At 45.6% G+C, this 14798-nt stretch overlaps 1 protein-coding gene across 1 annotated transcript in view; it reads right to left on the reverse strand.

Moving 5' to 3' along the window:
* The window catches only part of LOC125760511 (coiled-coil domain-containing protein lobo), a 160579-nt gene that overhangs the window by 125151 nt on the left and 20630 nt on the right, over positions 1 to 14798 (reverse strand). The gene's annotated exons all lie outside the window — the stretch shown is intronic.

A 14798-nucleotide genomic window follows, 5' to 3' on the forward strand; every position in this document is an offset into this window, starting at 1 on the left:
CTATTATTTTGCAAAATGATCGTGTCGTAATTCATCAAGTGCGTTTTGTGAAAGATTGCTCTGAAGATTTTCAGAGTTTAAAAAAAAAAGTTTTTAAAAACAATGTACAAAATGGCTATTCAAGGACATGAGCAGGATGACCAGTTGTAGCAAAAAAAAAATATGCCGTTTCCAAATATTCACCCATCCCAAGAACAATTTTTTACGCTTTCCCACAAGATGCATCAACCCTCGTCAGATTATCCTAAACCTAAACCTGAAATTTCTTGCCGAAAACGAAAACACCAACCACCAAGGACGAAAAGCTAATTATTGGTAAAAACACCATGATAAACCTTCACCAACGAACTCCACACTCGACATATAATCGTCAAAACCAACCGAGAAAAAAACGTTTTCCGCTGCAAGCTGTAATTGCTTCGGGATTTAGGCGCGAATTTCCAGGCAAAAACTGCATGTGCGCTAGCATGTTTGCTTCGGTGGTAGGCATTGGCGTATTCGCCTATTCCTTGCATACTCCTCGCATAACAACATTTTTCACAAAACCGTTCACCACTTATCCGTCTTCGCAGGCCTACCACAGGTTCAATTGCGAAAACCTTTTCTTCAGGTACATAGAATGATTGCATCGCGGTTCAGCACACTCACAAAAACCTTGAATCGTTCCGTGTAACCGGAAGGCAAACGATCAGTAAAAAGGGACATCGAAGAGGATCGGAAAAAGGACGTTGTGCTGCGGGTCCTCCAACAGAAAGAGAGACCGCGCATTTACTGCAGTGGGTGCATGAAATATCGCTAAAATTATGCTGCACCAAGCCCGGTAACGCCCGACAGGATCGCGGCGAGACAGAGACACCACACGGCCGAAGGGCGAATAACAACAGGAATGGTTTCGAGTTTCCCTATTCGGAAGGTGTAGTAGGTCTTTTCGAGTTTCGCCATCCCGCATCCTAACAATCGAAGCCTTTCAAGCGCGGGAAGACCAGCAAGACCGTAAAAAGGGACGCCTATTGGTCGCGTATCGATCCTTTGCTGGTTTCTTTCCCCCGAGGCCTGGCCAATTGCCCACCAAAAAAGGGACTCTCCTCGGGTTCATCACCACCCCGGGAGATTTGGCAGGCGCAACACAACGGCGAAAAACATACGACGAAAGCGATTTCAGCGGCCTGGAATGCAATTCTCAGAAATTTGCCCGGTAGGTAGAACCGTTCCCGTGCGTTTCTCTCCTTTGCCATCGCTTCTCTTTCATCCCCACCAGCTGACACCTTCCATGATGATCCCGCGGTGCAATGGTGCAATGCATTTTTATGGCCCACCAACCACCCGTGAGGTAAAAGCAATGTCACGTCCCTCGCACCAGGAGACGAACATTCGCAGGTAAGGTTAGGAACACGGGGTAGCGAATGGTGTGTACATCAGTGCGAGGCGGCCAAACAGGATAATGGTTCAGCGGTCCTTCTTACTCTTTCCCTAAGGGAAAGAAACCAGTAGAAGGACAGGCTCAAGAGGAATGGGCCAAAAATTTCGCCTACTCACGGCCTATTAACACCCGCGCCGGCATCGGGACATCGAGGGTCATAAGAAAACTCTCAGCTAATCGCGCACGGGCTGTGTAAAGGTAGGCTTCGTGGAACCCCGCAGATCTGCAAAACGGCACGTACGGAAAACGGAACACCCAAAACTGCCATCAACCGTGCCAGAAAGAGCGGGACGCGATACAAAACATGAGTCGCTGCTCTGGCTAACGATGTGCCGCGGATCACTCGCGCTGACGGGACACATTTTCCCGAATTTCTTCAAAAATACGGTCGGCGAAGGGAATTTTTGGAGGACGCACTTTCCTAGCGAGATCCTAAACATTTACCTGCCGGAAGCGACAGAATGAAGATGCAGATGCAACATGCAAAATGACACGTTGCCGCTTTTATGTTTTGTAAGATTTGCTTGAGGACTTGAAATGTTTGCTGTAACAGAATAAAGTATAAAGCCATAGATTCGATTGCGCTTCATTGCTTAACATTTAAGCCTTTTTATGTAAAACTAGTTAAGAGAAAACACAACCTAAATGGTTCGTGGAATGGATCGAATAACAAATTTATGAAAGACCAGGTCGTTCTAACCGAGCAAAAATTACAATGTTTAGGAAATCGATAAACAATTGATTCTTAAAGACATAAAAACAAACTACTCCTCAATTAGCTGTACAACAAAACTCAGGCTAAGACACTGCGAACTCAATGCTCTTACATCGAACTCCAGCATTAGAGCGAGATCCTTTACTTCTACGCATCCTATCCTTCGCGCAATTCCCAATTTCCACGTTTCCTTATCCATCGATAAACGGGGAAAATTCAACGTAACGCTCGAAACGAAAATCATCAATATCAACCGTGCCTTACACCCGGACACCCGGACACAAACTCACGTCCTGCACCGGACATTACGGCGTACGGATCTTATCGCGAAGGGACAAACCATGCCGTGTACCGAAACAGCGCAGAGAAAAACTACCATCCATCGTCTTTCGCAGGGTACGAAAAAGATGCTGTAGGCATGCAGGGCAGGACAAAATAGCAAAACCGAACGTGACAGTAAACGTTCACGTGAGCTGTCCGTCCGTGGCGCATGGTATGAAATGTAATTCGTTTTATTTTTTTGCGTTCAATTTCCGCACCATTTTCCTTTTCTTCGATGGTGTCTTTTAAATGAGGGCTCGGCTCGATCGCACACGAAAGTATTGGAATTTCATTCTTTTTTTTTAGGTTCTTTTCCTCGAACTCAACCAACCATCGCAGTGCGTAATCTTCGCATTCAGAGAAGATCGTTTTCCTGCCTGTCGAAGGGCATCGGTCGAACGAACGCCGTCGGCCAACGAAAATGCGTACCATTTTCAATATATAAATGGATCCGTTTTGTAAGAAAAAAAAACAATACATTGTTTCTTCATTCCAGTTCTTTCGTGCGCTAAAGAAGTTCCCATTTAGCGTATAAGTCCTTTGGTTCTTGTTCATCGGGTAGGTTTAAACGTCGGAAAAGTCAACATCAGGGCAAAATCGGGAGACCACCATATTTTCCTTTTCTGGAGCATCCCCTTCTTATCACAAAAGGTGTTCAAAAACTGCAACACATCCGCCAACTTAGTTGGCTAGTAATATTTTTTGGCAGAATGCATAAACTCCTCAAGGACTCTTCTTCTGCCATACCATCCTTTTTTGCTCTCATTTCAGCACGTCCAACGAGGACCCTTTCACAGTAAGCTATCCTTTAGCATGAAATACGCGTATGAGTGTCGCCTCGCCCGTCAAGTCCTTTCGCGTTTCTGCGCGGTAAAGTATTGTACCTTCTACATCACTGTTTCTGGGATGGAATGTAGGGAATGCAAAAAGAGAAAAAGGACGAGGTGAAATGTTTTCCGCACAACAATCAACCCCGAAAGTAAGCCTGTCCACTGGTTTCAAAATCTCTGCTATGGAACCATCCCCGCACGGTCGCATCTTTTTGCCTGCCAAATGAATGAATGCCTAGACCAGAAGGAACGGTCCTTGTCTGTAGAGCAAAAAAAAAACACGCACACAAACACACGAAATTGACGGTGGAAAAAAAGGAATAAAACAACGAACTGGTTCCAGGAAAAAGGATGAAACGAAGCCAAAAAGGGATATGTTTGCTGGCGGTGGTGTTGATCGCCTGTCGCGAAAAATTTTCCATTCTACGCCCACCACCGCTCCTCGTTCCAGCCATCTTCTTAACGTTTCCGTCCCTTGTGTTATCCGTGTGCCGTAACGAAGCCAGCCAGTTTCTTGTCCTTGTTTTTGTAATCCTCCCATCTACCTGAGTTACCTTTTTCTTTACTTCATCTTCATCACACCGTACGTTCGCGTCCGTTCTTTAATCACTGCACCCGGGCCCACAGTCTCAAAAGGACCCTTCTGTTCGCGAATCCTTCCAGCCTGAATGTGTGTGTGTGTGTGTTTTTTTTCTCTTCATGCAGCAAACACATCGTACACATGGAAGTGGCGCTGAAGAAATCGGTCTCATACAAAGGAGGGTGAATTTTACGAAACGCTGACCGTACAAAGGATGAAAGGTGACATCCTTAAACGGGATGCGGGCGCGCCAAAATTCGCGACAATCTGCTTGTGTGTGCGGGTGTATGTGTGTGTGTGTGCGAGCTAAGAGAGAAGCGAAGAGAAATGAAAAAGTAATCCCAACTGCTAGTGTACTAGGGCTGGTAAGAAAGAAGGCGAATGCCCACCGTCACCACACACTCACATTCGGGTAAACCTTGCTTACACACTAACGCAAAAACCCATCCGCTGGGCAGATTCTTGTCATGTTTGTCCAGCTTTTCTCCCTTCTGCTTTCTTCTGTTTGATTCCCTTTCCAAAAAGGCAAAACTTTCCTAAACCATCCTGGTGCTTGCTGTCCGGCATGAATGCCTCGATATTCTGTCGCGGTTTCCCACCCTCGGCTAAAGCGAGGCTTTCTTTTCTTGCGCTTCGGCATCGATTTACGATTACCTATTTGTACCGTACCGCTGCTTTTTCTCACTACTTGGCTGTCACGCAGGCTGTACCACAGCGCGGAAAATCGAAAATTAACCCCACACACGCGCGAAACGAACATTACGAGTTGCTAGGAAAAATGTCCGTTTCAGTTTTCGGTTTCCTTCACCCACGGGAATTTGATCTTTCATCCGGCTAGAGTAAACTCCACAGCACTGCACATGGGCAGCATCAGCACAATTTCCCTCCTTACATGGACGATTCTCACACGCGAATTCAATCCCATTTGTCACCGCAGTCCGTGAAGGTTTAATAAAGCGTACGTTCTTGTAAATGGTGACCCATGGGCCTGTCCTTCTGACGGTTGATTTTTAATACCGGCATATCGGTCCCCTCGTTTAGACATTTTCCGCAGTAAAAGTTAGTTTTGATCTGATTGCTTTTGATAACAATAAAATTGAATGACAGGAAAGTTGCAAAAACGTTTAGCTATAAAATAAAATATGTTTGATAGCTATAATATTTCTTTTTAATTTCATGTTAGTTTTGTTAAAGAAAACAAAAAAATCTAAACCTACATTTAAAGTGAAATCGTCATATAATTTTCTATCACTAAAAGTAGAGAAAAATTTTCTAAGCAAATCGCTAATTTGAAAATTAGATCCTCAATATATGCGTAAGTGAGATACTCTTTAAAACTTCGAGTACATTTTTTGTAAGTCACGAAACATCCTTCATGTACTTCATCTAGTTATAATTTTAAATTTTTGTTCAGTACCACTTAAAAATCAGCTTACATTAGCTTTCATTGTTCGCCTTAAGTCCATATTTTCAGATCATTCATTTCCGCAAAGCATTTGCCAAACCAAAGCATTTCATTTGCCTTTAAGGGATTGCAGTATCTTGCTTTCAAAATTCCAACTAAAGGAAAAGCAATCTTCCCCTATCACAATCTTCTGCAAAATCGTTCCAATAGTCAAACATTACCAATTTTCGAAAGAAATATGCCAATTTCTCAAATTAATGTGTCCTTGGCAACGCACGAGCAGTGCTCATCTTCTCCTTTTTGACTGACTGACCAAAAACCTTTTTCCGTTACGACTCGGAAACTTTCTTCTTTGCGAAACGAAACACTGACAAACACAATACGAAGGGAGCAATAAGAAAAAAAAACTCGCGATCCAGCGTACAGTCAGCGAAAGCATCCGTACGCCGTTGCATAAACTCCCTGCTCTGGTAATATATTCGAAACTCATTTGTTTGGTAACGTAGGGCAAGAGAAAGGTAACAGGTAGGCTTTGGCTCTGCCATCCCAGTATCGAAGCCTGCCAGCACGCTGCAGTGAAAGGAAATTTATTTGCACAAGTATGTGAGAAATTCTTGCACACACATTGACCGGTGGTACGGAGCGAAGGGGCAAAAAAATGGGCCCAAAACGGTCGACTCAAGTTAAATCTAACTGCAAATGCTTGCGACGTCTCCAGCACCAATACGCACACACTCAATCGTTTGAATGAGATGGAGACAAGAAAGAGAAGATGTGACGGTTGGATTTTGCACACCCAGGATTGAGAAGGTGGCCGAGGATTAAATGCAGCAAAGAAAGCAGCGTACATAAAACGAATGTGTGGTCGAGCTACTGCCGTTTCCCGGCTGACCGGCGCATCGTTCGAAGGATGCGAAAGAAAAGATGCTCAGCGTCGTCGTCTCCACACCCTTGGTGATGTGAAGCGAAAAGGATATGCAGAAAGAACGATGCGTGCGTGCATGTGTGTGCTTACGTATGTATATATCGAACCTACTTGCATAGCAACGGGATGTCCATATCCTTACAATTCTCTTCCTCTACCACAGCCCTTTGCTACGTTCCGACCTGCTTCTTCGACCATGGTTTGGAGGTTGGAGGACCTCCAGTGTCCGAACCGGACGTTGCTGTATGCTAATATCCTTCTCGAACGGGACGAGAATTCGACGAACACATCTTTCTCGACGATGGCGACGATGACGACGTCGATGGGTCCGGATGGTTGATGTACATGTTCTTAGTTTTTTGTTCATCCTCATCCGCTCGACGCCATACGAACCTCCCTCACCCCATCCAACCGGAGCTACATCGATCCAAGATGAATGGGTACTCGCTGGCCCAGGTCGTTCTTTTGCCAGAATGCAAAAAGATGAACCCAACACCCACTATCCACCATCCGGACATCGGCTACATTGCCATCTACAAAAGAAGCGGAAACCGGAACGGTGATTTGAGCAGCTCAGCAAGCGAGGAACCGTTGGTTGATGTGGATGGACCTTTCAAAAAATTAATTTTATTTCTAAAGTACTCCTTGAAAAGTTTGCTAAAAACTGAATTTAAAACAAAATGATCAAAATATTTTCAGTAAATTAATTAAGCCCAATATTTCTTTATTTCTAAAAAAACCCACAAGAATCAAATTATAAGTTAAAGTTACACTACTGAAAAAAAAATTTCCCAAATATCTATCGACAAGTAAGAAAACGAGCGCCTAGCTAGTCGCCTTTATGCCAATCAAGCATTACCTTTCTCCTGAGATATTATCGATTCATTCAAATAATGCAAAAAGGATTGTCCTCTGTTACCACACGTCCGCAGCGAAACGTTCGAAGCATGCACAAGCCCGGTTTCAATGCACACCAAATCCAGTGTGCAGTGTCGAGTCCCTAAGCCGGAAATGATAGCCACTGGACTGGACCGAGCGGATCGAAAACATAAATCCTCCAAGCTGTAACCGAAAGAATCGACGACGTTCTGACCGGAGTGGTAGCCCAGAGGATAAGGTATGTCCCGTCCGAGAAGCATGGGGTTCAGAATATCTTGGCCATCGTAGTCGTCGTTCTTGCAAATCCTGCAATCCTAAACCGAACCGAGCTGGCTGGACGGCCCATGCACTGAACAAAGCAGGGTCTTAGCCTAACGACGACGTACACGCTGGGGTAAGCCGGGAATCCGGAAGTCGGTGAAATATCCTCATACGCATCTCGCATAACCCCAAAATGCATCCACCAGGCAATCTGAATCTCACCGCACGAGAAAGCGTACTGGGTGGAGGTGTGGAAACCGCTCGTGTTCTGGAAGAAAATCGGCAAGACGGTATACGGCTAGAGAACTGTACCGTTCCGTTCTTTCCCCAACAAAAGCCACACACGCCGAAAAGAGTGCGTCCGTTTCAAAAACCCCCATACGCACCACTCGCACACGCATGACGTGTATCGCGCGCAATATCTATGTACACCATCGGAACTGCAAACTAAACCCCTTGTTTCACCCCAGCTCTTACCGGTCGTGAGCAAATGCAAAAAGGAAAGCGAGTGGGTTAAAAAGATGGTAAATAAGCTCGGTCGTGTGTTTAGGGCTTTCGTACGTCTCGGGATTTCTGGAAATGAGAGCGAAAAGGAAAAATAAAGAGAGATAGAGATAGAGAGAGAGCTATGATGGGGTGGAAAAAAGATCTATCTCCTCCTGCCACCCACCATTTGACGTACGAGTTGGAAAGCGGGTAAACCACCCGTCACCCCGAGGACCGGTCAATTCGGTCAGCATAAGCAGCCCAGCCGCACATCAAGTCACGAGAGTTTTCATCTCCTTCCACGCTCGATCCAAGATTGTGATCCATTTTCGTATACACATATACACACGTACGCATACCGCGAACCCTACACCTACCCACCTACAACCCAATAAAAAAAACACCGATACGTGTGCAACGAGGACGAAACGCAATATTTAAAATGAGTTTGCCTTGCCCCGTCGTTGTCCTTGCGCCGTGCCGTGTAGATGGTATTTCGAAAATCTATAATCTCAGTATCTCCCCTTTGGCGGGTGGCATAGGTAAGGGCAGTGGATGCCGGGTGGATATGAATGTCCTACAGGAACGTTCAAGCACTGTGCTGACCGTGTTAGACAGTCGCCAAGAAAAGGTTCCCTTTTTTCTCCGCCCATCTCTTTCTACAAAGTCCGGGTAAGGGTAACCGCTCACCTTTTTGGAAAAGTGTGGAAATTTTCGCGCAATCTCACTCGTTCGCACTTGCTTTTGCCTCGTTATGGCTTACCATATACCGTCCTTCTCACGCACGTTCCAAAAAATCTAGCCCCCTCCCCCTCCGCCCCCCCGTCTTCCAGTCTCCTCAGTCTTCTTGGATAGAAAATAGCTGAAGCACCTGCCGCAGTCGTTCGGGTCTTGCATTGCTGCTGGCGTTACTTAGCGTCAGCCACGAGAACACACACAATTTCTCAAAACCCCAACACCGTGCCCGTCCCGTCCCAGCCCCCATCACACATCCGTGCGCAAAACGACATCGACATCCTCCGAAAAACGGACATTCGCTTCGCTTTTTTCATCCATCCACCCCTATCCGAAACGTCCTAATGTCGATCGAAAAACGGACTCCACGTCGGTTTCCAATACACACACACACACCCACACGCGCGCACAAACGGCGACGAAGAAGTCGAGCTCGAGATGGACACTACACACATCCTTTCCTGCTGCGGGAAGTAGCGAGCGCAGAGTTCTCATTCTCTAAAGCCCACCGTTACCCTGCCACTCGACAATCGTGCCCATCGTCCGGTTATTTCGCCCACACTCGCACCAGGAGGGCGCACATCGCAGCATTTCGCCAATCAAGCGGCGACGGAACCCCAACATCCGCACATAAGGCAAGCAGTACAAACTGACCGTACCGCTGTTCACCTTCCAACACATAGCCTCCATCCTCATACCCGGGCACAGCACGACATCCCAAAAAGGACGAAAGCAAGCACGGTTACAACTACACTAGCAAATACATTTTCTTAGCTTTACTCACTGGTCAGTTTGTGTTTCGTGTGCTCGGTATCCTTTGCCTCCACCCCTCTGTTTCCTGTTCTCCACCCACCCTAAAACCAACCCCTCAAAAGCTCTCAACATTTGAGAAAATGAAGCATCCTTGCTCCACCCCCCCCCCCCCCCCCCCCCCCCCAAAAACAACCGTTGCAAACCGATCCCACAGAACCGTTGCTAAGTGAGTCTCGTAAGGACACCGGGCAAACGGTATCCTTCGCCATCGTCGTTGTCGTCATCGTCGTCGGCAGAAAGGAAAAACACCACCCGACCAACCGGTCAGCACACAAAAAAGGAAAAAGGACCAACCGAACGGGCCGGACCACGAACAAGAGTGAAAACGCCAATGGTCAGCTGATATGGACGTCGCTTTCGTTGTATTTATATAGGTGCGATAGTCGATGTGCGAGATAAAGAGAGATGGACGGTGACGCATCCTAGGCACTAGAGAGAAAAGGATACGATTGCGGCAAAGAAAAAACTCGCGGAGTTAGCAAAGCATCCAATTTTCCTCACCACGCACGGGAAATCTTTTCGCTGTATTAGTCAGGGTTCGGAAGAAGTCATACACAACGAAGTTGTTGGCGAAACTGAAATGGGTGGGAGGTGGGAAGGGGGGTAGATTTAGAAAGAGAAAAAAGAGAGAAAGAGAGAAACCAATGGAGGAAGGACGAAATAATATACACGTGTCGGTTGAGAGAGCACGTGCGCATCTTGTGTCGATGGGAGCGAGATGGGGCGAAGGCAAGAAAAAAAACCCCTCCACTGGACAAAATCAACGTGACTCGTGTCTTAGCCGTGCTGTACATAGCCGTTGTCCACGCAGTTCCGGGAGATGCTGAATATGCTCTCCCACTCTGCTGTGCCCATTTCTTTCGCTGTTAGGTAGCAGCATTTTCCTGGCAATGGAAAGTCTTAGCAAATGCTGATGTCCAAACGGTACGTATGCATGCTTGCACGTATGTGTACGAGCTCGCGAATAAAGAACGCTAGTAAATATGCGGCTTCATATTAGAGTGCGAGTGTATTGTAAGAAAAGAAGTTTTCAAAACTTTCACTCCACATGTCGTATTGTTTCATGTATTTATATTTTGTTGATTTTTTAATTTATGATAATTTTTTATTCTTGTTACTCATAACAACAAATAATTACTGAATAATTAAAACAAATAATTATTTATTAAAAATAAAATAGTTCAAAAACAAATAATTTAGCTGCCTTTGAAACTGGCTTAAATAGACTTTTAATTAGAATAGGAAAATAAAGACCATTAATTAATTTAAATACTCAGTCCATTTTCCACTCTCAAGTATTTTAATATAAATGCCATTCGAAATTTACACTTCCATCCATTAGATAAAAAAAACGCCAGGATGTCCTGTAACATGTGCATGTGCGCGAGTTTTGCTTCACGCAATTTTTCCACCTCAAGAAGCCGACATCGATCGAGTCAAGCGCAACTCCCGGAATCCGGGACTACAACCCCTTGCGAGGAAGCAATATTATAAAAAGAGAACATGAGTGACCAACCAAATCCTTTACATCGACACAAGATTTCAACCGAGGGACAAAGGTTTGTCCTATCTTCTGCGTGGTTGTGTATGGGGTTTCGTTTCATTGTATATTCACATTCTCTATTGAAGGAAAGGATGACGGTGAAAATCAAGCAATATCTCGCGTATCGTCGGTGTACCAAAAAAAAACCACACGAGCTCGGTAGCAGTGATGCGCGCCTGGTCAGTAAGGGTGGTAATTGAAAGGAGAGATAAGACAAATAATAGCCATCGAACGTGCGAGTGTGTGCATGTGTGTAAGTAGAAAAATATGATTTTTCTTTTCGCTTACATCACGCTCAAGAAAACTCACTAACGGGATGCCTTTAACGGCACCGTAACGATGGAGGAAATTAATTCATGCACGTATACCACCGCTCGATGGAGACGCATGGTGTTTTACGCGGAACGCACGTGTTACTACACACATGAGCACCGTTCGCCGTTGGTGTAAGAGTAAATACGCACCAAAATGTCACTCTCGCGGCTTATCCCAGTCCAACCATCGATAGACATCCGCTTCACCTTATAATCCAACAACCCCCAACCCAAAACTGCCCAAACTTCTATTGCCTTGTTTCAGGCCTCCTTTCCTCGACGTGTGGTACGGCTTGTGTGCCACATTCAATATCCGTCGAGAAGGACAGTATTGTACAATGAGCCAAGCGCAAAAACCACCTTCTTTCCGCCCCCTCTTTCCCGCCCTGCCTCTCTTCACATACGCGCGTGCGAATTCAACCGCATCGACGAAAAACATCCCGCGTCGGAACGTTCCTTGTGTCGGTCGGTTCGGTCGAGTCGCCTTTTAATCTTACCCTTCTTCGCGTGTACGCGACTAAAGATACATGCGATGCACACAAACACACATTCACAATGTGTACATATGAGAACGCAATCAACTCATCTCTCTAACCCGGTGGCCATCGGTACGAGTATTAGCTAAAGTATTCGTTGGCCCGCTTCCATTTAAAGGACGATGAGGATTTACCCGGCTGGGTGTAAAGAGTAGAAAACCGAAGGGAAGGAAATTGTTAGGGTACTACGCATCTCGTCCATCGTCGCGCAAAATGTCCACTAAACACGGGCAAAGCATGCGGGAGACGCCTGTAGTATATTGCAGTAGGCATGCGAAAATGTGACCGAAAGGATACACTCTTGCAAGAATATTTGCGTATCCTTCTTGTGCGGCTCTCTGCTATAAACATATTCGAGTTGTCATTTCCTCTAGTGTGCTTCCTCCTCATTTAGGAGCGATGCAATTTATCCCGGCTCGTCGTCTGCGTCGTCGCGACTCGGCGCGGATGGACAGACGATTTTGTTGGAGGCGACGCACAGACGGCAGAAGGATAGAATATACTTTATCCGTGAGCTTTGTTAAAGAAATTGGCGTAAACAGTATTGCTTTATCCTCCTCTATATCTAATCAAGTTGCTAAAAGCATTGATTTAGTCAAATAATGTTAATGGTTTTACTATGGTCTTGTTTTAAAGCGTGTTGCGGTGTTTATTAAGTGTTATATTTTGTTAATTTTTATAAAAAAAAACATTCAAAATATTTAAATAGATAAAAGATATAAATAATTTAAACAAAACACTCAACATAATCACTCATTACTAAATAATATTTCATATTATCAATTATAAATTGTTTGGTTTAAAATTAGCAAACAAACGTTTTAGCTAATACAACTCTAACGAGAACTTTTTTCCCTACATACTCAACTAAACTTTACCGCCAGGTCCATTGGCTTTGTGTCAACGTACAAATCGTTCCTTTTACGAAGACCGTCATTCTCCACCCTCCTCCCAACCTCCCATCCATCCTTCTCTGCACGGGAAAAACATTGCCACCCCACTGCTGCAGCGACAGAAAATCGTTCAAAAATCCCTCCGCAGGAAAACATCTCGGAGGCCCGGTTCGCGAATCCGCTCAGTGTAAGTGGTCATTTCTTCGCGCGCGCGAAACCTTCCCTGCCAGTGTATGTGTGTGATTGTTTACGCTGTGGCTCTGCTACTTTTCATCTTCACCCTCCTTATTGCCCCCCACCCCCCCACGGCCCCCTTCTACCCGGTAGGTCCTTTAATTCTCGAGACATCCTACCGCCGGACGCATCGTACTCATCGTCGTCAGCGTCGTCCTTTGTCTTGCACTCAACTCACACATGCATAAATCTCCGATCCGCGTGGACGATATGCCCTTCTTCGACCTCTCTCTCCCTCTTCCTTCCTCCTTCCACACACCATAATCACACTCGGTGTCGTTCCTTTTCCTTCACATCATGACTTCTCTTCTGCGGCTATACGTGCAAGCGAAAGGAATCGCGCGCGGAGAGACTGTGTCCCGAAGTTCTCTCATCGCTTCGGTATTTGTGTTCCTCCCCCTTTTATCCTTTCGTGTGTGCAATGCAAACCAATACCAACGCAAACCCGGCCGACCGGTGTCCACGGAGCAGGAGAAATGACAATACAAACACCACTCTACCGCCGCGTCCTCATTAGATTTCTTCCCTCGCAAAAACGGACACACGCCGTACAGCCGTTCGCTTCCCATCCCGCGACTCCCGCTTCACTACCTCCCCCCTGGCCCGACCTACAAGAACTCGTTTCTCTAAGGATACATCGTAAGGTATTCTTCGATGGACATGTGCAGGTCCAACAACGCACGACACAATTGCCTGGAGGGTGATCATCTCCCTTTGCCATCTAAAATGCGCGAATCACTCCCCCTTTATGTGACCCTCCGCTTTTCTTCCTTTCCCCCCAACTCAGTCCTACCTTCCCAAGCTTGTGTATTGGAAAAACGTCAATCGACGAAGAGCGCGCGCGGCTGGATCCTGTTACCCGCATGGGACGAGCCGGACGACCGAAGAATAAGGTTTCAGGAAAAACGCCGTTGGTCATCTCATTCCACCCAAAACGGCGTATGTGTGCAAGCATATATCTGTACGCCAATAAGTGGATGAATGTGTGTTACGAATCGCGCATCCTGCCTTGCGGACGTTCGCGAATCCACTTTCTTTTACGCAAGGTGATGCGTCCCTCTTTGCGTCTTTACGTAGCACAGGAAACCGCGAAATCCGCAAGACGGGCAGGAAAAGCTATCGCTCCCTATAAGCTGAACGCTGTATACCACACCTAGACTCACACACATGCAGACTGACCCCCGACCGTGCAGAGCTCGCCGGGAACTGGACTTGGGAACGTGTAATGATGGCGTCCACGAAAAAGACGAAGACGTCGCGATGCTTTTCGTCTGCTCGCTGCTAGCGTAATGAAACCAGCGGGATCGCGGAAAAACGGATCCTATCATGGCCAGACGCAGACCACACAAGCGCGAAGCCGCGGGAGATGAATTGTGTTTTCGTTTGACAAGCACTTGCATGTTGGTTTATTTGGTGTTTTTATTTTCGCTAACTGCAAAGAATAGGAGGATTCGTGATATAGTCTGCTAGGTTGAACTTTTCCCCCCTAATTATTAACTAATGTTGAAACATACATCAAACATAGCACTGGCTGATGTGGGCTGGAAAAAAAACTATTACCAGATATCGCTCTTTTTTATATTTACCCTTTAAAAAAGGTAAGAAAAATAGTTAAAAAAAAAAGTTTTTAGAAAAATAAATTTTTTTAACATATATCACGGGTTCGTCGGTTTAGTCGAGATTTGAACAGACACCAGTCATGTAACTGTGTCATACAATATCGACTGTTTCGTCCATTTGGGGCAGACGGATTAATTGGCATGAAGTTAACCACAATTGCAAATATAAATGCTTTACAAACAATAAAAAAATCGGCTCAAATTTAAACACTGTTCGCATTCCAAGAAATTGTTTTAAAAATCACGTTATCCTGCCGGCCTAAGAAACAACAAACACATACCAAAGCAA

This window comes from Anopheles funestus, chromosome 2RL (assembly GCF_943734845.2).
Source record: "Anopheles funestus chromosome 2RL, idAnoFuneDA-416_04, whole genome shotgun sequence".
NCBI classification, from domain to species: domain Eukaryota; kingdom Metazoa; phylum Arthropoda; class Insecta; order Diptera; family Culicidae; genus Anopheles; species Anopheles funestus.